The sequence below is a fragment of the Lagopus leucura genome, unplaced genomic scaffold (assembly GCF_019238085.1).
Source record: "Lagopus leucura isolate 7727_CA_CO unplaced genomic scaffold, USGS_WTPT01 Super-Scaffold_1, whole genome shotgun sequence".
In the NCBI taxonomy this organism is placed as follows: Eukaryota; Metazoa; Chordata; class Aves; order Galliformes; family Phasianidae; genus Lagopus; species Lagopus leucura.
In genome coordinates, this window is record NW_024962250.1 from 34523852 (window position 1) to 34550814 (window position 26963).

General features: G+C 41.4%; 1 long non-coding RNA gene across 1 annotated transcript; it reads right to left on the reverse strand.

The window, feature by feature from the left end:
• Nucleotides 1-15036: 15036 nt before the first annotated feature.
• Nucleotides 15037-25570, reverse strand: LOC122175122. The gene is made up of 3 exons (XR_006177322.1): nt 25463-25570; nt 24920-25044; nt 15037-15200 (listed from the first exon to the last, which is right to left on the reverse strand). It is a non-coding gene; the product is annotated as an uncharacterized LOC122175122 (long non-coding RNA).
• Between the last annotated feature and the right edge of the window lie 1393 nt (nt 25571-26963).

Here is a 26963-nt window from a genome sequence, read left to right on the forward strand (position 1 = left end):
CTGCCTGAATCCCTCATACTCTACTCTCGTGTAAATCTTGGAGAAAAAAAAAAAGACAGTAGTGGAATAAATGTGATGGTGTTTTATAAAAAAGACTTAAATAAGCTTTGTGTCCTTAAATGGGGCAATTAAGGAAGGAAGGCACAAGATAAGGTGAATAATCATTCATTCCTTCTTGTGTCACCTGTACTAGAGTACAGCAAACAAAGTAATGAAGCAGAAATTTTAGAAGAGAAAAAAAGATATGTATTTTTCACACAGCGCGTAATGAATCGGTGGTACTCATCATAGGACACTGAAGAGGCCAGAAATAGATCGGATCCCAGGCAAGATGGCTTTTTGGTCTTACCCACTATGGCCATTTCAGGGTCTCATTGCCGTGGCTGACATTAATAGTACATTAATAGTCTGCTGTCTTAGCATTGCCACCCATGCAGGGAACACTGGTCACAACAACAAAACAGGCTGTGAGATCAATGGCTGTTGCTACTATTACTGGTTGTGAGATTGTACTCAGCGAGTGGTGGTCAATGGATCAATGTTTGCATGGAGATCAGTGATGAGTGATGTCCCTCAGTACTGGACAGCACTGGAACCAGTGCTCTTTAACATCTTCGTCAATGATATTGAGAGTGAGATTGAGTGTACTTGCAGCAAGTTTGTGGACAGTGCCAAGCTGTGTGGTGTGGTCAACACATCTAAGTGATAGGGTATCATCCAGAGGAATATAGACTGGCTAGAGCAGTAAGCACAGGAGAACCTCATGAGGTTCAACATAGACAGGGACAGACTCTTTAGCAGCGTCTGTTGTGATAGAACAGTGGGAAATGGTTTCAAACTAAAAGAGGGGAAATTCAGACTGGATATAAGAAAGAAGTTTTCTATAACTACTATGTAACCTCTGGCACAGGTTGCCCAGAGAGGTGGGGGATGCTGGCTCTGAGCATCTGATGGAGCTGTAGGTGGCTCTGTTCATTGCATGGCGGTTGGACCAGATGACATTTAATGGTCCCTTCCAACTCAAACAATTATTTGATTCTATGATTTCCATCTCTGTGACAGGTAGAAAAATAATCTGGGTGCACTGACATGAGATGTACCAGATTTACCCACATCCTCTTCATCCCTGTATCTCCTTCCAGTCATCAGGCTCACCCTCCATGGATCAAGTAGCACTGCAGAGTTGGGCTGCTGCAGAATGACAGATAAGGGCTGTGGTTCTGACTGCTGCTCCATGCTCCCTCTCAAGTCATTAATTATTCCATCTGACATGAGCAGTGCTCTCAAGCTGATATTTTAGTGATGAACTTCCTCTCCTCCTGGTAGCTCATTAGGACATGTTTTATTATGGGAAAATTTGCTGAGGAAGTAATTATTCAGGCAAAAACACTGTTGTGAGAAACTTTATTTATATATTTGCGTTACTGTGGATATATTATTTTTGTGGTCTAAGAAAAAATAATGGCTACATGTTTAAGAAGGGGCTACCATCGTGATACCAGCAATGTGCTGTTTACTGATGGAGTGGAGACACATAGTCACAGCAATATCTGTGCAGAGGGATGCCCAGGGAGCAGTACATCTATATTTTAGGCAGAGTACAACAGTCCAAACAGCTGCTTTTGTGACAGCCCTTCAGTCACCCAAAGGCAACTTCTCCCTGATTTACTTCAGCTCAAATGCCTGCCTCAGTCCCTTTAACCAAATACTTTAGCAAAATGCAGTTTGACCATTAAATGCAGCAAAGCACCTTCAGGCTCTGGAGTCTGTTTTATTCAGACTCTCTGATCTGTTTTATTATTATATTAATCTACTATTATTTTTCCACAAGCCTTGACCTATGGTATTTTTTCTCTGAGACTAATGGAAAGGATCAGGCATCCTGCATATCCTCTGATAGTGGTTACTCTAAGTGCCACTCTTTGGGAGATGTTACTTATGGTAATCACTGTCTTCCAAGAAGGTGACTGCCACTAGTTCAGAGGCATTATAAACAAAGCACCCAACTGTCAGCCACTTGTCACATCTGCATTTCTTTACAGCTACTACAGCTTCATGAATCTCTCAGGGCATCTCATCTGGGAACATCTTGACACTGTGGTTTTTTTTTTTTTTTTTTTTTTTTTTTTTGGTGCAAATAGTTCTTTATGTGCCTCCATTTCACTCAGATAGCTGTCTTGACTACATGGAGGTTATGCGCCCAGAAGGTGCCATGTTGACAGGCATTAATGGAGCAGTTACCAGGAAACAACTGAATGTCATTAATGTGTCCATAAGCCATAGCCTCTGTATTTTGATACCCAAAGGAAAACGAACATATTCAAGTCTGAAATGGAAAACTCTAGAATGTGGCTAAAATATAAACTGAAAAAAGAAAAAGGAGAGGAGAGGAGGGAAGAGGAAAACAAAAAGGGCAAGGGCAGGGGCAAGGGCAGGGGGAGGGGAGGGGAGGGGAGGGGAGAGGAGAGGAGAGGAGAGGAGAGGAGAGGAGAGGAGAGGAGAGGAGAGGAGAGGAGAGGAGAGGAGAGGAGAGGAGAGGAGAGGAGTTGCTTGAGGTTTTCAAAGCATTGTTAACCCTAAGCTCTGAGTGACTGACCCACGCCAGACTTCACACAGCATTTGTGTGTCTAAAAATATGTTAAGAAAGCATGGGAGGCTTCTTAAAAGAATGAGAGGAATGAAAGGAAGGAAAAACACAACAGAAGAGAGATCAGCAAATTAAGAGCCTGCAAAGTCTAAGCAATCAAAATCCAGCCAGAGGGTGAATGTACCTCTGCCCCACTATAGATTAAATGGGGTCATTACAAATTACATCAATATCTGACATTTGTAGCTTAACATGTGACTGCCAAAGACTGCAATATCATCAGATCTAGGAGTGAAGCAGCCACTGAGGCCTTGTGCCTCCAAACAGTCCTGCATCTGCTCAGACCTTTGCACCTGTCTGTGTTTCTGCATCATTCAGCACCCATAAGCCTACACTGCGCTGAGACTTCTGGAAATGCTGTTCTGTTTTTCTTCCCAAAGAGCAGTCAAATGTTTTCCAGCCCTAACATGGTTTCGAGAATGAACTTCAGAATTTGTTGGTTTTAGTTTTCTTTGTAAATCTATTTTTATGTGCAGCTCATTTGTTCCTTAAGCTCCAGTCATTTCCCTGAGAAATTCTCAAGGTCAGTAACCAGGAGTTCATCACAAAGACAGCTGAAAAACAGCAAACAAAATCCTTCTGTGAGCCACACTGTGTTTCTAAATGGGTTATCACTGTGATAAAAAAGGCTTTAGGTTGCAGAGACAGACACATCATAGAATATCTTTGCTGTTTATTCTAATTAAATGTGTTGAATCCTATTTTGGGGAGGGGAGGAACATTGCCAATCCTTATCCAGGTAGAGCAGTGCTACAGATCAGTGTATCTCAATTGGTATCACTGCTGCTGCACTAATTAATGCCTCAAGACCCACCTGTCCCACACCTGTCTGCATCAGCTTCTTTGCCACACACACAGACATGCACAGTAAGAGCAGCTAATGGATAGTGTGCCAATTAATAGCTTGTTCTTGCTTTATGGGTGACATATTGTACCAAGCATTGATTTTTAATCTGCTCAGACTGGCATTTGTCATGCAGGGTGAGAGTGTGATGTGAGAAATAGCTTCTTCATTCTCCCTGACATCCATCAACAGAGTGCTCATGCAGCTGCTCCTGCCTCCTCAAAAAATGCAAATACTGAGGGGAGAGCCAGTTTGTAAAACTAAACAGTCTCAAAAGTGAATTAATCAGCACACAGAGACACATCCTTAGCTCTGGGAGACAGGAGGAATTTCAGAATGACCGTTTCCATCTGATGAGGCAGTGAGGAAAAGCAAACCCAAAGCTGTAAGACTGTGATACCTTCCGGAGATGGGACAACTGAAATGGGAAAAAGTAGACTTATAATTATTCTGGAGTCATATAGTAAATAGACTTTGTATAAAACCTCAGTAGCTTCCCTGCCACACAGTCACATCTGTACCCTAACAACCTGCTCTGTCAATATGACTCATGCCCCACCACCAAAGTTCACCTTGTGCAGGTAGCTGTGAGATCTGAGAGCCCTGTATAATACCAGGCAGAGACCGAGAGGAAAACAAGGTGACTGTGGCCCTCAAATCCCCCCAGAGTATATCATGGCCTCATTAGTCACATTGCTCAGTGTAAGGTAGAGACAAATGCTCATCAGCTCAGATCTCAGCTTACAATGCTGGTGCTGACCTCATTACAGCTGGCAGGAGGTCTAACCTGGTACATCATCCCTTGGGGCCGCTGAGAAGGGTGTGGAAATAAACAGCAAAAAGAGCCCCAGAGCATCATCGTATTCCTTTGTGCAGTTTTCAACTCAGCAGAGTACAAAACCAAATTCCCTACCAGTGTTTTTTGAGTTGTAGCTAACACTGGTTCCAGTTTACTCCATACATAATGCTCCTGGATGTCAGGTATGCATCTGTTGCTCCAATAGCTTTTGGTTCTTGGTAATGATTGGAAAATTGGATGGATCTATCTGCTTTTGGAAACAATTAGCACATGGGCTGTCTGAAGGTCAGAGGACTCCCAGCTGTTTCATGGCATCATTACTTTCTTATCTTTAGCCTGTACTTCAATGTTACAGTGTGCATACAAAATATAGTCTTGATGAGATTTTGGAAACATTAAAGGTTCAACTCTTTTCTTCTTATTTGTGTGTGATTAGTTTGAAATGGACTTGGATCAGTTATAAAATGATGTGTGATATTGTACTGTATTATGCATACAAGGGCATGGTGGGCATGGTGGGGAAGGATTGATGTTGGAGTAGATGGTTCTAGCAGTCTATTCCAACCTTAATGATTCTCTGACTCTATTATTTAAAGCTCTGTGCAGGGGTGACAGTATGTGCAATGTGTAAGCACCCACTGCTTGGGTAAATCCCAAGGACCTCAGAATTTACTCAGAACATGAGGCATAGCTCTACCATGAAACATTATTTCTAATGGGCTCAAAGGTTCTGAAAGCTGCTATTAAAATAATAACAATAACAATGAAAATTAAAAAGTAAATAAAAATTTAGTTTATGATTAGCAACTCAGAGTTTCCCATGTGAGCTCAAAATTAACTACTCTGTAGGTTCAAACACAGAGGTACCACCTTGTGCCAGAGACACATGCATTTTAAAGTGATCAAAGCAGGGCTTTGAATGAATGACATAGGAGATGAAATACAGATTTATGATTTGTGAAGTAAAAACACAACAACAGCAATAATGAGACATCAAAACACCACTGAATGTCACACTCCTGGGTGCAATCATAGTGATAGTTCATCTTGTGGCAGAGATGAAAAGATGCAGAATACGAGCTCATTATTGTAACAACTACTTTAATAAACATGGTGAGATTTTTTCCTGCTACTCATCCTGTTTGGTGTTCATCTTTGTCAAGATTGATCAAAAATTGACAAATGCCTTTTACTACAAATGCACGGTGTGATTGAGATTTTCAGAAGTGTTTTTGGGATGTTTGTACGTCCGACTAACACTGTATTTATACAGAGAACAACATACAGACCCATTTGACTGCACATACTCTAAGCTTGCCATTACTAAGAAAAATTTAGCTAACATTTTCATCTGAAAGTCTGCTGCTAAGTGATGCAGTATGAAATACCTTGAGTACATTTGGAGCTGGCATTCAGAGCAACCACAGTGACCTGCTTGGCAGGGGAATGTATTTCTATCATTTGCCACCAGAACCAACTTCATGTTAAGAATCCTAGAATGATAGAATCATTAAGGTTGAAAAAGACCTCTAAGGTCACCCAATCCAAACCCAATCCACCCCACCATGCCCACTGACCGCATCCCTCTGTGCCACAGCTCCACAGTTCTTGAACACTTCCAGGGAAGGTAGCTGTACCACCTCCCTGGGCAGCCTGTGTCACTGCATCAGCACTCTTTCTGACTAGAATTATTTCCTAATATCCAACCTGAACCTCCCTTGGCATAACTAATAGGCCATTAATTCTTGCCCTGTCGTGGGTTTCAGGCTGCATGGAAAGGCTGAATGTTCACTGATTATATCTGGTGAACTCTTCCCTTGATTTCCTTGTGTATTTCCCTTGGCAATGTCTAACCCATGCCTGTGATTTTAGTGACAAGCAAGTGGCAATGCTCATGAAGCAAAGGACTCTTTTCTATGTGGGGCTGTTCTTTTCCTGATAGGATTCCAAGTTAATTCCTCATTTAAATATGTGCTCTGTACCCCCAAGAAGTGAATTTTTTCTGTTAGTTAGGAACTTTCTGCATGCTATATAAACATGCTATATAAATGTGAAATATTTTTTATTAACGTTTAATGGAATATTTAGTTATGTATTGACACTAGAAAATAGACTGTATTATTTTTACACTGTGATATGCAAATAGACTCATTATTATTGCAGATTAGGAGACTGGATTTCCTAATGTTTTTTAATAATGTTTATTATATTCCTCTGACAAAAATACCCATTAAAATACCACTTAAAGAAGATGAAAACTGCAGACATCTGAAATCAATTTCGATATTTTAAAAAAGAATAAGTTTTAAAAATTCAAATCTGCATTTTTCTGCTTTTACAAATGGCCCACCAAATCAATATTTCAGGAGAGTGAATCAATATTTCAGTACACTGTGATATAAAGTAAAAAAAATTGGTCTATTAGCATCTTTTTATTAGCATGTCAATTGCAGTGTACAAAATTTGCACATATGGGTAAAGAAATTGTTTCCTGAAAATGTGCAAATTGCTACTTCACTGAATGTAAATGAAGTGCTAATTGCTCTTTGCAAACAATATTTATGCAAATTATGCCCTGCTGCTTACATAGCAGTGTGGATTTTACATTTACTTTTGTCAGATTTTTTTTTCTCCATCCATTTGACAGTGCCTGGACATAAGGACTTGTGCTATTACTCACTTTATTTTCAAGGCATTTTATGGAGATGTGAATGGGTGAAGAATGGGAAAAGACCCGCGGACAGTAATACATCACGACCTAGATGGCAGAAGATCTAAGTCTGTTCTGTTATCCTGCTTCATCATTCACTAAGAAAACTGTTTGCAATAAATTATTAATATCAATTTTTTTTTCATTTCATTCTGCTTGCCTTTTGACCCCCAGTATGTTGGAAAAATCAAGCTCCAAAAATACCCTTCATGAGCTATCCTTTCTCTGTGGCATGTTTCTAAATCAAAAGTTTGGGAGATGGTCAGCAGTCAGTCCTTTATTACAGGTCATCCTCTGTGACCAAATGTTTTATTTAAGTAATCAGCCTCTTCTACCTATTGCAAATTTTAGAGCCAGTAATGCTGTTGCACATTCCTTCTGCTGGAAGCTGAAGCGTGACGATCAGAAGGTTGTGGTGGGTGGTTCTGATGATAGATCGCTCTTAGAAACCTCTGCTCTCCATAACAACAATAAACACTACCAGGCCAAATGTTTAATTCAGATTAATACATTTTGAATTTTTTTTTCCTTTGTTTTTATTTTAATTTGCTTGTCTGTTTGTTTCTGATGCAACCTACTTTGCTTCTTCCTCTTTTTCCCATTAATGTCTCTTTAATTCTAACAAGTCAACGTACCCTGTCTAGAATTTCCTAGCCATAAGCAAGAGAAGCCTTTTATCGCTTAAGGAATACGTTCTAAAATATTCTGAATATTGACTGTAAATTTTCATTTTGAACCCTTAAAAATTCCCCCTATACTTATTAACATTGTGTTTCTTGAGGTGAAAACTTTCTTCAATTGGTATTACCAGATTTGTCATTAACTTCAGTGGAGTTAACTTCATGGTTTTGTTTCTTAAAATATATTCTCTAATGTAAGACATGATTTTTTTCTTTTTACAGTGTTTTTTTATTGACTTCTGGAATTTCAAGTTGTCAGGTCTTCAGATGGCTCTGCCTTCTTGCTCTCAAAAACATGGAAGGCAAAAAATATTTTTTTATTTCTTTCTAGATTGAATGGACATAATGCATCTTCATAGCATCAAGGAGGATGTAGCACAATACAATTTAAAAATAAATATTGCTGGAGGAAGAGAACAAATATGCCTGGGGGAGCTGGCCAGGACTCTCACAGATTATTTGGATTGGCTTTTATTGCTCTCTGGAGGCAGGCAAGCTGTCTTCTCCCACACTGCCAAATGGTCTCTGTTACCCTTTTTAGCTCCACTGCTATTTCTGCCTGAATTTGGCCATGTCACTCATGTTCACAGGACAAAATGTCAAATCTTTCCTCATTTTGCTGTGGTGACAGGTCATGCTGCATTCCATGGCCACATGGAATGATTCACCCCAGCCCAGACAACCATCCAGAGCTGCTCTCCCAACAATAGGTTTTCAGTGAGCTTCCCTGAAAGCTTCCTTCCTACAAAGAGGATCCGTCAGGCACAACTCAAGTGTGTGGAAGAGTAAAAGTTCACTAACAGTCGCTTGTGTGCAGCTTTTCAGCTGAGGAACTTCTCATGTGATGTCAGTAGCATCATAGAGCACTCATGTGATGCTCCTTTACACAAGTCACCATGTCATCACAGCTGGGTTGGTGTCATTAAATGATAAGTAAGAAATTGATGGGGAAAAAAAAAAACAAATATTCCACTGTCCCGTGGTGAACATGTCTGGCAGTTTAGACACTAAATCAGAGTTGGATTAACGTGATCTAACACAATCCCCAGGCTTGGAGCGATGGGCAGAATAACAGCACGTGTGTGCAGCAGATCAGTGGGGGCACAGCTGTCCAATGAATCCATATTGAGTACACCTCATTCTAATCCTAAGAAAAAGAGACCTTAAAAATTAGCAAGATGCCCCCAGCAGATCAGAAGACAAGCAGTCTTTTGAAGAGAAAGGCACACAACAAGGAAATTACACCATTTCACCTAAATGGGCTGTTCTGTTGGGATCTCACAGCTTTTCACCTTGGATTCTGAAGGTTTCTCTCAAGTTCTCCTTCTTTGAGCCACTTCTTTGTCTCAGGAGTGATGGGAAACAGCAATCATGTTCATTTTTGCAGAACTTTCCCAGGTGGGATAACGTGAACATCCTTAGGAAATACAGTATGTTTGTCTATATTGCTGTTATAGTCCATGAAATACAGCTCCCCTAAGACAAGCATGAAATCTCTCCCCTTGGCCTTAACGTTTGCTTCTTTATCTCCAGGTGCTTCTTGGAGAAATCCTCAGACATCACTCAAATTCAGCTTTACCTCAGCAACTAGAATGTCCATCAAATATTTACCAGAGTCTCTCTGCTCAGTGAGCTGCCTCAGCCATTCCAGTCCACACCATAAAACGTTCTAATTCAAACATCCCACATATTTTAATTCAATCTTTCTTGAGAGCTTTAAAGTAATGTGTTTTATGCTGTTTCATGACTCTGGTGCTGAAGGTGCATCCCCTTGTAAGATATTCTACCTTCAATGAGTCAGTCTGTGTCAATGATGATGGCATTTTTAATTACTACAGAGAACATACATCAACACCCATTCATCTTCAGATCAAGACTCACTATGAGAGTCTGGGGCCATATGGCTCCCATTTTTTGTAGGGAAAAAGTGTGACAGGCTCAGTCCATTATCTCCCAATGAGGTCTAATTTATACACAAGCTTGGGGGCAGCCTTGGTGCCAGCAGGAAGTCCTTCTATGCTGTAGGGATCTCTGAACACACACTTGCTGCTCAGGCATATGAGAGCCAAAGGCACTACGAGCCTGATCTTCAATCCTGTGCACTGCAAGCACAGCCCTGCCTGCCCCTAGGACCACTTACAATAAATGCTTAAATTTGAGCACGTCCTGTGTCAAGTGCTCATCAGTCACATAAGCACTCTATATAATTGGGGTCAGCAATAGCCAGTTTTCTGCAAGAAGACGTCATCTTTGGGCTAGAAAAATGATATGAGAAGTGGCTGCAGCCTGAGGGAGAGTCACAATCAGCATCTATCTGCCAGCTCTGAGCTTGTGCTGCACCATCCGATCAAGTTGAATGCGATGGGCTGAAAAGGGAGGGGGCAATAAACCTGCGGTGGGGCCAAATAGGATCCAGGATGAGTGTCAGTGAGTGCAGGCAGTTTGTCGTGGCCTCGCAGCCACCCCAAGGAAGGAGCAGGGCAAGCTGGGGCCAGCCCAGCCATCAGGCACTCCACAAGGATGTGAAGTCAGCCCACAGTGCAGGTCTGGACTGGGGGATGCTGTCAGAGTGGAGAGAGATGCTGAGCAGGGCTTTTGTAGCCAGCCTTATTGCCCTTCCGCTGAGATGGGTTCATACAGTGAGGTGTGCTTTTCTTTTATTTTGAACAAGAAAACTTGGTTTTGTACAGAATCCTTTACATTATTCATAGTGCTCTTTCTTTGCTGAAACATGTAAGCAGTTGAGAGTTTACCACAGACTGATCAAGAAAATCCTTGGGTTTAAAGCCACAACTTTAAAAATCAGACTTCAGACTTAATTTCTCCTACTCTCCACACCTAAAGCATTCTTGCCATAGAGAAACAGCATCATCAGACCTTGACACTTGTCCTTCAGGTGCTTTGAAGTGCTTGAGTCATCCTTGAAGGTAAAATCGGGATCATATGATATACATATTGATGTAATATTATTACATACAGTACACCGATTCTTTTCCTCTTATATTTGTTTTCTCTTAAAATAAGACAGGACACGAAGAGCAACCCAGGATCAGCCCTTCCTCAGGCCCCCAGGATGGGATCCCTATGAAGGGCTCATCACTTGCAGATAGAGTGGTTGTAAAGATGTCACCAAGGGCACGCTTTGATCTTCAGGTTTTTATTACTGGCAATGATGTGTGAGAAGATAGAAACGGTTTCTTTTTTTGTTTTTTATTTTTGTTCTCAGACATGAGATTGAATTTCCAGTCCTAGCAGTTAGGAAAGAAAAAAGAAAAAACAAAATATCCTTGGAAATACATGGCATCTCGTATGGAAACCAATGGAACACAAAAGTTATGTTGCTATTTTTAAGGCGTATTTTATTAGTACAACTGCAGTTTAAAATAAACAGCAATCCCTAGAGCCTGTTAATGCTAGTCTCCCAAACCCACAGCTTCCAAATAGTATTGGTAGGAGGAGTCAGAGTCCTTAACACCTCTCACACTGGTGTAATCCCATGCAAACATACACAGCCGTATGCACTGATATCAAAGGAGCTATTTGGGATTTGCATTGAAACCACCGAGAACAAGCTCTGACCTGCAGTGCCCAAGCACATGGGAAATACGTGTTTCCCAGACACATGAATATTGCATTAGGCCATGACAAGGCCTCTGCTCTCATCATCCAGGAGCAGACTCGGCTCGTGTCCTGGCTGTCAGCCTCCCTCATACACCAGCTATCACAGCACTGCTTCATACCTCCAATGGGGAGACAGGGAAGGCCTCAGAGATAGGGGAAATTACAAACTCCAGTCTGGAGGATTTTTGGTGGTGCTTCACAATTAGGAATCCCTAATTCATCCTCTTTGTTCCCTGTGAATTTAAGATCATCCAGTCCAATCCCAACCCATCCCCACCATGCCCACTGTCCATGTCCCTCAGTGCCACATCCCCACAGTTCTTAACACCTCCAGGGATGGTGACTCCACCACCTACTGGGCAGCCTGTGCCACTGCATTGCCATACTTTCTGAGAAAAAATATTTCCTAATATCCAACTTGAACCTCCTCTGGTGCATCTTATTATTTGCACAGTATAATTTGTCCCATGTTGGCCATGGATAGAGAATGCATAAACCTGCTGCTCTTATCTTTTTGTTAGCAACATGCCCAACTTTGCTTTTCAGACAGCAGTACATAGCTGTGCTACACCACACATATGGAACATTTCAGACAGTGTCAGCAATGATTTCTGTTGGCTAGGCTTTAAGTTGAACAAGTTTTTAGATCTCTGTAGTCAACTGCTTGTGGAAGAGAGCACATTATTCAAATCACTTTGATGTATTCAGTTAAAAAGATTTCCAAAATGGCATGCTTAGTTTTTTTGTTAATTTGTTAGTTTTATATGAGATAACCCAGTAGGCAGAAGTCAGTCCGTCATTTTTCATGCTAAAGAGTCCCAACCAAATTAATTGTTCCTCTACTGTTCTTGTCTTCTTTTTTCTTTATTTATTTTTGTATCTATCTTCCATCATCCTTGTGATGCAGAACCCAGGTATAGAAAACTTTCACTAAAAGACGTCTTCAAAACTGTTTTCCACCTCAGATTCCCTGTCAGTGTGGCAGGAAAAGCCCCAAGATGCAAGATGTGAAGTTATGAGGAGAGAGATACAAAAGAGATTATTTCCAGAATCTGTCTCACCTTTCTCCATTTTGGATGAAAATTCATAGAATTTGATTATGCTTTACTACAGAACATGAATGTGAATGAGAGTACCCTTTTCCTAACCTGTTCTAATAATCACCTGTGAAGTAACTACTTTTGCTAGTGGGGGACTGACTTCTTGAAATCTCTTCTTGTCCTCCGGGAAAAGCAGCAATTTTGCTCTCATTCGTTCCTGCAGCAGAGTTCACAAAAGAAATGCTCTGTGGGCTGCCACTGAGTGAGTCTGGTTTTGTACTTTTTATGGTGCTGAATGTCTTCATTTCAAATTTAAAAAAAAAAAAAAGAAAGAAAGAAAGCTGAAAACATGTAACTGTGCTTTATGTCTAGAAAACATAATGCTATGGTGCAGTCTTTGGCTCTACACATGCACCTATAAATATCTTATCCAGGCACTTGGCAGTACGCTATTGTTCTTGCTTCATGGCCATGTGGATTTGAACCTTGGAAGCAAAGGAAATGTGAAGTGGATACAGAGCAGGAACATACTCCATTCCAGCTGACAATTCAAGGTTACTTTTAAAGTAAATAAAGTGATGCTAAACAGATTTCTCTCTCTTTTCTGATAATAAAGTTGCTACATGCTGGATTTGACTGCTTTTCATTAAACAAGAGCTGCACAGGTCAGAAGGTGTGCAGGTTCAATTTGTTCTTTCAGCATATAAGTACCAAAGAGCTTTCTGTTATGCTGAGGGAATTAAGCTAACCTTCAGCCCCCCCCTCAGTACATGGCAAGGTTTTATAGAAGGCACGTATTTTCTCTGGGCTCCCCTTTCTGCAAAATACCTCCTTATTTTCATGGGTTTTAGAAGTTAGAGAGGCTGAGAATGCCAATATTTCAAAGTGTTAACAGCCTCAGCATTAGGACTGAGAAAAGCGCTGATGCCCAGACTTAAAGAACATTTTTCCTTTTGCATCTCACAGGTTTTCTTATAAAAGGAGGAACATGTAACCTTTCAGGATGTAGTGTCTTACCATCCTCTGCAAGGGAGTGTCAGGGTGGAAGTGAAGGTATTTATCTAAGAGATTATTCAGTGCCTGCAGAGAGGGACAGAGCATTGCAGGGTTTGGGCCTACTGGGCATGGTGGCGATGGCTTGATGGTTAGACTAAATGCTCTTAGAGGTCTCTTCCAACATTGATGATTCTATCATTCTATGATCCTATGTGCAGAAGAGCCTCCTTTGAAGTTTGTATTCACCTATGAGCTGGCGGAGAATAAGTACAAGCAGCTTTCTCTGTTAACCATACCATTCATCTAATATCATTTCATCCAGTTTCTCCTGTTTCCCGCAGAATTTGAGGCTACTGATGAGAAAGGCAATGAAAAGTAGCCTGGTCATTTGATTTATACTAGGATATGAGTGGCCTAAATGTAACCCTTTCCTGTATGATAGGCTCCAGCTTGCAGCAAAATCTCTTAAGCCCTCTATACGAGAACTAAACTGCTTATTAAGGCAAGAGCTAACTCCTATGTGCCCTCCTCCTGGCACACCAAGGTCCATGGCAGTGTTTCCCTGTCTTGTACTTGGATAGAATCAATTGAGATGGTTTTAATGATTTTTCCAAAGGCACAGGTTCAGTGCCTTGGGAAGAGATGTCCATCCTATCACTTTTTTCCCCCAGTCATTTATTTTCCACCATTCTCTTTCTTATGATCCTGCTGTTTGCCTTCACTTGTCCTGGTTCTCAGGTGGCATTTTGCTGAACCAGAGCACTATCAGAAAATAAAGCTACTTTAATACCTTTTGTTATGTATGTGTAAAACACTGATCTGTTTTCTTCCAGACAAGTGAGTTGAATTGAGTCAGTGAAGTGTCACAGGAGAAACAGGTCTGGAGCAGAGACTAGAAATTAAATGCTCTTTTCACCATAGCAGCATGGAACACATAGAGCCTGGCACTGTGATGTGGTTCTCAGCAAGGTTTGCTGCTAACCAAAATCTTGAGACTGGAGCCCTAAAATGAGATAATGAGAAAGTGGCAAAATTGTCCCCTTCCTGGAAGGCAGTGAGATTTTCCCTGTAATAAGGCACCAATTACACCTGGGAATCATCGTGGTGGGTCAGTGGTTGGAATATACAATCTTTAGCCATCAAATGATGACTATCATTTAATCATTTCCAACCTTGATTACTCTATGATTTTATGATCATCATTTAGGAGAAGGCAGCCAGAGAGGACTGTAGGCATAAGGTCACTGTATCTCCACATCACTGATGCTGCTACAGTCCTGGCAATGGCAGTTACCAAAACAGACTCTGTCCTCTGGTCTTCCCTCCTTCCAAGTCCCAACACTGCAAGGAGTGAAGGACTTTGCCATTAATAAAAGATCAAATCCAGAATAACTACTTAACTTATAGATAACAGTGAAATGGAGAAAGGTAAGATCACTGGCAGTCAAAGATGTAGAATGAGCAATTCCTTATTGAAATTTCTTAGAGCATTACCGGGTTGCATGGGAAAAAAAATCAATTAAGTTGTACATTTGCAGTATCTAATATTTTAAGTTTGCTTTAATAGTCCTTTACATCATTATGATCAGTGCAGTACGTGCATAAATATCTCCATCTCCCCAACATTTTCCTCTTGACAGGTTAGTTTTCTACCCACAGAGATATTGATGAGACACTTTTGTGCTCCAGATATGTGCATTTTTCTGCATTTTCAAATAGGAACCACCATTATCTTTTTGCAAGCTGAATATTTTTTATACATCATTTACTGGTGACTAATGTGTACTTCAGCCATGAGCTCCAAGGACTGTCATTTATCTTCCATAATGACCACAAGTTCTTAAAAAAACAGCAACGTACTGCCTGCAAAAGATGATCACAGAACTTAGTTACAGCAAACAGAAACAGAGCAAAATGTGTGTTGATATCTCTTGTTTTGGAAACAAACAAAGGAAAGAATCAAAAGCCTCTCCTACCTCTTGTGTGAAATGCAACATAAAGTAAAAGGCTTTAAATCAGTTAAAATATACAGTTTTATTTCTGTTTCTGACATGATTTCCTCATCTGGAAAAAAGATCCAACAAAAAAAGAAAAAATAACCAAATCAAGCACACACAGCAATGATCAATTCCATTGTCTGCCATTTCTTAGTGACTGATTACTCTCTGTATAAACATACGCAAGACTATCTGTACATGTATTTAGCACAGTGCTGCTGTGACCATAGGACACAAAATATCCATTCATGTTTAGCAAATTCTTCTGTGTGAGGGCAAATCAGATGCCATTTACTACAGGAAAATATGTATTATTTTAAGAAGTCTGCTCAGACATACGTGTGTTTGAAGCACTGCATCGCAGAAGCTAAGTATGTGCCAGACTATGCAAGACACATCTCTGGATGGAATTTAACAAGCCATGAAATCTCCCCTTGGGTTAAGTGTAAGCAATTGCTCACCATCCTGGCAACTCTGTCTAAGCTGTTCCAATCACCATGCTCAAGGAGTATGTTCTCAGCAGGCTGCTCTGCTTTCAATCCTGGGTTCTCTGGGGTCCTGGACACATGTTGTGTTTCCCACTGTTGTCTTTGTTGTTCACAGTGAGAATATGTGCTCAATTTTTCCAGTGCTCCTAGTGATTACAAGTGCCCTATCTGACCATGATTTTCATGGAAAGAAAGCTCAGCACATGTACGGATGCCTTCTGATAAGTATTTCCTCTTCTGAAGTTTTACTAGCAGTTCAACAAATAGTTTCCCCAGTGCCAAATAAGTTTCAGCTATGCAACAATTTTCCCACATGCTTTCAGATGCCATAAAACAGCTTTATCTCCATTCTGTGTCTTGATTTATTTTTTAGTGTCTTTCCTCCTATTAATAAAGAGCAAAGGAGTGATAAATGTGTATTTTACGCAGTACACAGCGCTTTATATGTATATTGTTGCTTCCAACAACTCAACCGCCTCCTATGAATGCAGGCTCTATACAACTTCCTCCTGTAAAGAGGCAAACACACAGAACACAGAAGGCGAGGGAGCTTTTTGTTACCATTATTTACCAGGTCTGCAGGGAACCCATGAGGCCAAGTACAAATCCAAAGAGAAATCTCATTACCTTCTTTGGAGACAAGGTCCTTTACTAAAGTTCACAGATGTTGAGCATGTATTTCCCAGTCAGGATTGACAGCAATCAGTCATATTGATAATGTTGACATCAACTGGTTAAATTAGTGGTCACGCTTCACATGTGTAATCTTGGCCAGTGTGTAATTTCTGGTTTCAAGTATCTCATAGTTTGCTCTCTTACAGGTTTCTAGCTTGTTTCTGATATTCCCAAATGCCTGCCCTATCCATCTTTCAGTATCTATCTACTGAAGCCTGTCCATTCTTGAGATAAATATTCCTTTATTCCCTACCTACACAGACAAATATCTGGGTGCAGAGATCACCCAGATATCAATAGATTAAGATGAGCTTTTCCTGAGCTGACAAATAACCAAGCGTGCTTTGCTCATGGATTATGCGCCCACAAATATCTTTAAGATATCAGAGAAATCTCATCTTCAGAGAATGAGAATTTGGAAACAGAAGACTGGAAATTCAAAATCCCTGAGACAAATGTTTCCCACCTTCCCAAGTTATTAATTTACAAATATAATTGCAATGAAGAATGTTTTCATGTTATAGTTGGTGAGTATGTTTGCCCAGGTATACTTGTTTTACTCCTCCAAGATATAGTCACTGATAAAGATGGATGGGCTTTGACAAGACACATCTGTCATTTTCAGAAATGTGATAAGGCCACTCTGTGCTCAAACAGTCCTGTGTGAGCACAACAAACACTGAGTTTGGAGAAGAATATCCTTGTCTGCGTTTGTGTTTTGTAGCATCAGTAATACGTACCTTGGGAGCATTTAATCTATAGTATCAACACTGTTTATGGTGTCTGGAGTTTTACATGGCTAAAGTAATTACTGTGATAAATGCCAGTAATATTTTAAAATTAACATTGAAGCTTCCTTCGATTTAGATGCAGAAGATATTTAATTGGCAAAGATGGGATTGCACTAAATTCGATTGCTCTTCAGGGCCCGATTCTGCATTGCTGTATTTTCATCCTAATATCTGGAGTCACTACAGGACCAGGTCTTGTTATGGTTTTCCCTATTCACATTCTCAGTGATAATGGCTTCAGCTTTTACTCCTCTTGTAGAAGTCATCAAGTCTGCAGTACTTCAGAGTATAGCCTACAACTTAGCTAACAGATGGACAGATAAGTCCAACTTTGTCTGTTTCTCCTCTACTCTGGAAACATCATATAACCCCTCTCAGCAAGCTCAGGAAGAGTTCTCAGTTTTGTTCTAACCACAGCCAAAGCACATGAATGTAGGGTTTGTCTTTGTGGTGGAAAGAGCTCCAGGGTCATCACTACCTGGTCGTCACAGAGGGATATGACATTGACTCATAAGTCATGGGATGATATCTAAGACAGCTTGGAAACTGTCACCATTACCAACAAAGGGGCATGACTGAATGAGGATCTCTAAAGGAGCAGGTTCAGCCTCCACCATGGACTGCTCTAGTGCTGCAGCAGCTTCATTTGCAGCCCAAGGGAATTTTCCCCAAGAAAGGAATGCAGAATCAGTCTTCTACACAGCACCCAACTAATGAAAACTCTATCCAAGATGAAAACACTTTCTCTAAACTGGTAAAGAATTATTCATAGAAACACATAATCATATAATCATTAAGGTTGGAAAAGACAACTAATATCATGTAGTCCAACCCCAACCCATCCTACCATACCCACTGACCACATCCCTCAGTGCCACATCCCCATGTCTCTTGAGCACCTCTAGGTACAGTGACTCCACCACCTCCCTGGGCAGCCTGCACCAAGGCCCGACCACTCTTTCATAGAAGCTTTTCCTAATATCCAAACTATATTCAGAGTGTTGTGCTACTAGAAAGTTATCCAAGAAGTGAAACTTCTTCTAAGACTTTTAGATGACAGAGCTGACCCAGCCTAAAGGTCAGTGCTAGTAAGAGACTGCAGCCCTTGCCCCTGTATCCTCCTTACTCCCTGCTGAGCTTTTATGCTTCTCTCTTTGTGACCCAGGTGGTTTTCCTCCTGTTGCTGAACTGATCGAACTCATTAATCCAGCAGAAAAGCAATCCAGCAAAAAGTGGAGTTGGCTCATGTAGGGGTCAGATAGTAGACTGGGGCTGCTGCTGGAGTGAAGGTAAGTAGGAAAAGGAGGAGAGCTTAACGAAGAGAGAATTCTTTTTTTAGTGAAAATGAATCATTGGTTCAGCTTGGATGTATTGTGTGGTCATGCTCTCCAGTGGAAAAAGGAATGTTATTTCTACTGTTTACAAATATCACATCAGGTTCTTTTCATTGGTGCCCAGTGCCAGGACAAGAAGTACAACTCAAAATCAGTTTATCTGCCTAAAATCAGCCTAGCCTGCCATGGAATGGAATCACAGTAGAATCACAGCAGAATGACTATGACTGCTATTCAATATTTGTGTCTAGGCCAGCACTATCTTTTTAGCACTATTCAGTTTTAGCAATTGACTTTGCAGATATACAACAAATCATGCTGGAAAGGTAGAACAACAGGGAAATCCCCACCACTGTCTCCTGTCACAAACAGTGGCCGTATCCATCTTGCTGTGTGCTCACTAGCTATCTTCTCTTTGTTGGATGCTTCCTGAGATGAATGAAGATTTTTAGACATTGAATTGTTCAGATTATGGACTATGCTTTCTAGTCACATTCTACGCATATTCTACCTCTAAGCCCTGCTCCGTGTCCCTGCTATTGTTAATAAAGAAGTTGTCAAGCTATTTGAAAATCCAGGCATTGAACAGAGTCAGCAGGTACCTGACATAATCATATATTCAGCTACAAGATCTTCATTTAACTTGAACACAAACTGCAGGGCCTTTCCGTTTTTTTTTCCTCAGGAATTACTCCTGTATTTCATTCCAGAACACTTGTCACTCTGGTGAATATTAATTAAAAGTTGTAATTAATTAAAATGTCAATTAATTCCTTTATTTTATTCTTCAGGGTAATGTTGTATTCAGTTCAAGTGAGAGCAGCAGGTGAGCTTACCAGAATGAAATAAAACAAATCTCAGTCTAAATCCTGTACTGTGGATTCTGAAAGAAGTGATTGCCTCATCACCATTTAGTAAAGGGAGAGATAGGGTTAGAGAGCACCTCCATGAAGGCTGGCAGACAAACATGTTGCAACAGTTTGAGGACAACTTGAGGTCAATATATGAATGAGCTTTCTTTGCTTTAGAAGTCATGACTGCATGCCAATGGGCATCTCTGAAACAGGTTTTTCAGAATGACAGAGGGAACATGGAATCTTAGAATCACAAAATCATAAATGATTTGGGTTGGAAGGGATCTTAAAGCCCACCCAGTTCTAACCCTTCAATGGGCTGGTTGCCCCCCCACCAGCTCAGGCTGCCCAGGGTCCCATCCAGCCTGGCCTTGAGCACCCCCAGGGTTTTGGCACCCATACCTCTCTGGGCAGCAGTGCCAGGGCCTCACCACCCTCTGGGTGAAGAAATTCTTCATAACATCTAACCTAAATCTAAATTAGTTTAATGCTACTCCCCCTTGTCCTATCACTATCAGACTGTGTAAAAAGTCAGTCTCCTCCTGCTTATAAGCTCCCTTCAAGTACTGGAAGGCTGCAGTGAGGTTTCATTGGAGCTTTCTCCTCCAGGCTGACTAAGCCCAGCTCTCTTAACCTCTCTTCATAGGAAGGTCAGCTATGCTTTAGCAAAACATCTGCATGTGGCTTCAGCAAAACTGTTTTTCAAAATCCAGATTCTACCAGAGTAGACAACAAGGCAGAAATCACCATTTGTGCAGCAAAAGAAGGAGACGGAAATTGAAACTGGTTGGTTTTTTTCCACTGGAATTCAAAAGGTTTAGAATCAGTGTAAGTGTGAATGCAGGATAGAACTGCAAGAGAGCTCTTCCAGAGACACTACAGCTAATCTCTAAATGACTTTGGTAAGAGAGCACTATTTGCAGCAATAGCCATGGGAGTTTAATAATAAAGGATGAAAATTCCCATACACGTAAAGTCAACACAGAGGCATGTTGTTTACCTAGAACTGCTGATGGTCTTCTCTGTTACTGTTTCATTTCCTCGTAAAGTTTCTCAGAAATCACAGTTATTGTATCTCACTTCCTCCTTTTTCCCTCCAGGGGCAGTTCCTTCCAGATCAAGGCAAACAATGAGTTTATGATGCATCCTCTCCAGACATTATGAAATGCGGTTTTGTAGACCTTTCCTGTCAGTTCGCACAGATGATTCTATTGAGAGATCTGAGATGGTTTTAAGAATGTGCATTTACCCTTAATAATAACTGGGTACAAAATACTGTGCTATACAAATACAGTCTCTCCTTTTGTGTTTTTCTAAACTCACTTACATCATCATTGTAGGCAGGATTTATTTGACCAAAAGAAGCCAGCAATGTGATTTCTGCTTCTGAGCAAGTCACATTGACTCTCTGCAGCCACAGAAGCACTTTCAAGACATCAGTTGACTCATTCCAACATACATGAGATGAACCACAGCCTAAAATAATTTTCCCTTTCTACTCATTGTAGGAGAGGCCTTGTATGTCCAGGTCAGAGGCTGACACAGACAGTACAATCCAGGTGACATGCTGCATTATCTATCTATCTTTCTTGGACAGAGAAAATCCAGGAAAGCATCTTCACTTTTACATCCAATTTAACGTCTGTGGCCTCAGTCCTGTAACAGCTGGATTTTCCATAAAGATAAAAGGAACATTATTTGGGGTAAAAATAATTACTTTTTGTATTCTTGGATTTTATCCAGAAATTCCAGAGATGAAAAATAACTAGAGATTTCAACTGTACACCATTTTTTACATTCTGAAAGTCCAGTTGTCCACTGATGTTGTTACAGGGGAGCAGAGTGCAGGAAGCGTGTGTTGGATTTGCCCATGTATGAATTCACTCAGGAGCTACACTCATCTAACAGATCAAGAAGGAGATATCATGACACAGCTCCAGAGATCACCAGCAAGCGTTTAGCCAGCACGTTTATCCCAGCCAGGCCATCTCTGCACGTCTCCAGATCATGAAGAGGGAAGACCCTTCTAACCCAAGCCTATCTTATGGTTCTAAGACACTGTTCCAAGTACGGGCTTCAGACCTTTTAAGTTTCAAAAACTTAGGCTCACACTGTTGGGAGCTATGCTAAAATGAGCACTGCTGCTGAAAAAGAGGCAAATGAGTCTGGAATACATCAGATGTCTCTTCTGAATTTGAGTTTTAGTTGCTGAGCACTAGAAAATTCCATCTCCAAAGTTCCATTTGGAATATCAAAGGGCAGCGCAAGAGCCTGGGTTTCATTAGCAGCTAGCTCTGTGAATTGGCTAATTGATGCTTTCACCAAAAACCACTTAATGTACATCTCAAATAGAAAGGAATTCATAAGTTCTGCTACAATTTACACCAAGTTTCCTGCCAGCTGGATCAGGCCCTTTATGTAGCTAGAGATTAGATAAGTGCAGCTAAACCAAGACATTGCTCTTGCTTTCACTTCCAAACAATCCCTGTCACCACATGTTTCTTCCTTGCTCCTTTGAGACAATCTTCCCTAAATGCACACAGAGCAGAGGGAAGGTGAGGCACAGAATGATTGTCTTGACAGGACTCTTCAAATAAGGTCGGTTAACTGAAAAAAGAAAAGTGAGCACCTGCATACAGTGCCCTAGTCCGGAAGGCCCAGGCTTCTTTGCTTCATATTCTTATAACAATATTTTCCAAGTTTCCTCCCGTGATAGCAAGAAATGACTGTCTAATTGGGGAGAGCAGAGCAGCAGATTAGCACATAGTACACTGAATAGCATCTCAACATCTGCTGCCACAGATTTGCTGGCAGCTGTTTTGGCAGTGTAGCTGGAAAATCTGATAATCCTGAACATTAAATTTCTTGTTAGCTTCGCAATGGCAAGTGCCAGCCTCTAGCATGACCCAAAAGGACGATCTGCAGCTTTGAGCAAATGCTGCTGGCTACACCTGAGCATCACATACAGCAACTCTGAGAGAGCACATCTGGACACAGCTGCGCTGGGGCTGCCTCCCACAGGGTGCATGTGGCACAACTTCTACTCCCCAAGGGGTACTTTTTAAATTCCAATGTTTAGTTCTATTTGCAAGCTTCAAACAGGGGTCCAGGCTGAGTCCCTCTTCTACAGAGTACCCAGAAATGATGTGCAACCAGTATGGGGACTCGCTAAAGGCTTTGGAAATTGTAGAATAAGAGAAGAATTTACCTTCACTGGGACCCAGTAAGCCTGTGTGAAGCTGTTACTCACTGCACTCCAAAGCTCTGTGCTTAATGGGGCTGTGTCCGTTGGCCAGTAGAAGACCATGATGTTTGTCTCAAACCCACAGCAGGGTATATTTTGCAATGAAGATCTACAACTTCAAGGTGCTGGGATAAATCAGCCGGGACTATAACAGCATCAAAGCACCTCCAGCTCATCCCAAGAGCAGCAAATGCTCCCAGGCAGCCCTAGATTCACCTGTATACTCAGTTTCTGCACAGTACACCCAACCAAGATGGTGTAAATACACCTCTGAAACTCCCTTCCAGAAGTTTTGAGTTCCAGGTGTATCACAGGTTGGCCAAGCACACAGTCCCACTTTGTCATAAATAAAAGAAAAATTTGTCATCTGGGAACTTTGTAGTGAGCCCAGCCCTACGATAAGACATGGGTACAACATTTGGTGGCTGTAACTTATTTGAACTTCAGTGCCTAAGAACAAGAATAGGCCAAAGCTAGGAAGCTCTTCCCTTAATTACCTTTTTAAACCTGATCTCACCGTAAATGACAAACACTGATAACAGCAAGAGTCAATCCTAATAACAGTTGTGCGTTTTTGCAAATCGCAGTTATCTGCATGGCAGCCCACAATCAGCAGGAATGCCAGGAACGTGTGAAATCCCAAGTACAGGCATTACTTAAGAGGCCCATTAAATACCATTCTCATTCTTGTTTTCACAACTTATTGAGTAGCTTCTGCACCCAAATACTATTTCATGCCGGATTACACCAAGGGAGAAACAGAAGTTCCTCCTGTGGTGAGGTTTAACCCTTTAGAACACAAAAACCTCTAAAGAAAGATTTAAGACCTGATCAGAGCTAAAACATTTAGGATTTCAGTTGAAAGTGGTATTAAACATGCCAGTGCAACTAAGCAGGTTGCCCCTTTCCAGCTCAGGCTACTCAGGGCCCCAACCAGCCTGGCCTTGGGCATCTCCAGGGATGGGACATCCACAGCTCCCTGGGCAGGTGTTCCAGAGCCTCACCACCCTCTGAGTACAAAGAATTTCTTTCAACATCAAATCTAAATTTCCTCTCTTTTAATTTAAAGCCATTTCACAGAATTACAGAATCACAGAATTGTAGGGGTTGGAAGGGACCTCCAGAGATCATCGAGTCCAACCCCCCTGCCAAAGCAGGTTCCCTACACCATTTCCCCTTGTACTATCACTATCGGACCATGTTTCAAGGGGAACAAATCAACTTGCATAAAAGTCTCTTTCAAAAAAAAAAAAAGCAAGGAAATTAATAAAATAAGAGGATTGATCTTCAGCATTTCTACACAGAAATACCACTGCCCCCCAAAACACCTATCTCACATTCATGCCTGTATATAGCCATAACAGCACAGACCTAGTCACAAGCTGATATGGGTGCTACACTAGAAGGTCCTTAATAGAAGCTGGTCAGCATGATCCCCTGCATAGATCTTCAAGGTTGGAAAAGTCCTACAAGATCATCCAGTCCAACCATCCACCAATAGTTCTCACTAAACCATATCCCTCAACATAAAATCCAAATGTACCTTGAACACCTCCAGGGTCAATGACTCCACCACCTCCCTGGGCATCCCATTCCAGTGTCTGACCACTCTTTGAGAAAAGTAGTATTTCCTAACATCCAGCCTAAATCTCCCCTGGTGCAGCTTGCAGCTATTCTAGTTCTATCACCAGTTACACAAGAGAAGAGGCCGACCCCCAGCTCACTACAACCTTCCTTCAGGTAGTTATAGAGAGCAAAACATACTTTATTTAATTTGTTCATTACAGTAATTATTTTTGCTATTTCACACTTCCAGGGCTTTGCAATTAAGGCAGGAGCTGGGACAGCACATGAGTTACAGGGGTGAGTTGTGCCTAAGTGCTGTTAGCCAGGAGCCTGCAGCCACATGGCACCCAGTGCACTGGGTGTGAATTTACTGGGCCATAAATAATACCCACGTGTGCCTTATGGAGGAGATAAGCCAGCTCACAAAGCAGGAATTTCAGGACTAGGCATAAAAACCTCCATTCATGCCCAGACTGCACACAAGAGAAGCAAAGTTGGGATGTCTTAAAAGGTCCCTACCATATCCCTGCTACCCCAGAAACACTGCCACAAACTCCTGTTTCTCCTTAATTTCATATGCAAGGTACTCCATGGGTGTAAAGGAAAGAAGTTCCAGCACCAGTTTTTACTTACCGAGCTCTGTGGCTTTTCATCAGCAGAAACTACTGATGGCTCTGGGCCATTTGGATAGGAGGAATGTGAGGACCATCTTCCCAGCTGTGCAGTTAGCCTCATTTCCTAATCACAATCTCATAGACCTGGGAGAAACCAAAAGAAATAATCTTCTGAGACACGTGGACACTCAAATCTCATTTTAAGCTTGAATGAAATTTAAGTGCCTAAGCCTTACTGACTTTCACAGGCAGTTTGGGTTGGATATTTTGGCAGACTGACCACTTTGTGCATTCCCCTTTTATTTATGTCACTAGAGATACGTTCAGCCACGATCATAAATGGTGTATTTTATCCCATTGGATTACAAAGATGGATCTCTGTTTCAAAATAAATCTGTTCTCCCACTGAGCCAAGCGAAGAATTATTATATTGTTGTAAATGAGAAGAGAAATAACATTAACAAAGGGGTTGGAGCAAGGCTTTGGCATCTTTAGCATTTTGGCCACCTGTATAAATACAAAAGCCAAATCTCAGAGTGATGTGACAATCTGTTAATTTTACCACAAAGCACAGTGCAGGGCAGCATCTCCATACACCATATAGGCAACGCAGGCATCAGCAGGATCCCATCTGCACAAATAATCATGACCATGTACAGGGCCAACATGATCTTGCTCACCATCTCTGGATCATCTTGGTGTTCTTGCCTTGAGAAAAAAAAAGACAAGACAAAAACTCCACTGCAAACCAATGTCTTGACCACTCCATGTCTCTCAGTAGGAGGTTGTCAACATTCCTTCTTACAACAGAGCCATCTTTGTAGCTCTGGGAAAAAAACATGTCATTTATGTTCTTATGAAGCATTCCTGGTTTATATATGATGCATTCAGAACAATCCATCTTCTATCTCGGTGGCCTGTTTAGAGACTTAGGGAGCTGGCACTGATTAAATGTCTATAATAGAGAGCATTAATTTACCCGTCAGTAGAAAAATCACCATTGTAAATTGTCCCAGTCGGTTTGTATATCACCGAATGATACGCCGCGTGTCCTGGATGCATGTACTGAACAGCACTCGTACATAAAGCACGTTCAATTAGCAGCACCCGCGTGCTTCAGCTGGCAACAGGCAGGAGGTGAGGGCAGGATTCTGCTGCCCTCTTTAGGATTTGTGCCGTGGACTCCTCTGCCTGAAGAATGAAAAGAAAGGTCTCTCTATGCCTGAATTCCCACATGCAATCCACAGCATCTCACAGAAATGGAAAAAAATTGCCATATCCTTTCCTTTTGCTGATCATGCTATACTGCTTGCAATCTTATTAAGATTTTTACTTTTTTTTTTTTTTTTTGCCGTGAAGAGTAGAAAAATATTCTGTGTACATAGAAGCACAGAATGCTCCCCCATCTGTTGATTCCCAGTCCCAGCTGTAATATCACTGTTACTCAGTAGAGCCCTTGGAAAACAACGGCAAGGTCCCCGTGCCCTAAGTAGAGGTATGTACTGGTCTCACTTGAGCAATGGAGTAGCTTCCAATTTGCAGAGGGTATGTGGATATATCAGGAAAAGATGGACTAACTCTTACTGTGGTAGGAGAGGAAGGCAGGAAGATGAAAGAGGTATGAGCTGGGAATGAGTTAGGAATAACTAGATTTGGGAAAGCAAGGAAATACACTACATATGGGACACAGCTGGCTGTGGACAGAGATGCTCAGGTTCTGGGGAAAAGACAGCAAAGAGAAGGTGAGGAGCAAAAGAAAATCTCAGTGTGTTTGTTTAAAACTCTCATTGTGAGCTACACCCAGCCACTGTGCTTCTTTGTACCAGGCTTATACCCACGGTTGGCTCCCTCCTTCCCAGACACTGCACAGCCACAGGGCACGAAGGTGAGACAAAACAAGGCAAAACTTCCATCTTGCTAACCACTGAACACCTTGCTAAAGAGAAGCCAAATCTAGCTTGCCTTTACCTTTTTCTTTGCCAAACATCCCACAGAAGAAAAGGAGATTATTTCTGTTGGCAAAACACACTGCTCCTGTCTCAGTATTTCCTTTATAAAGGCAG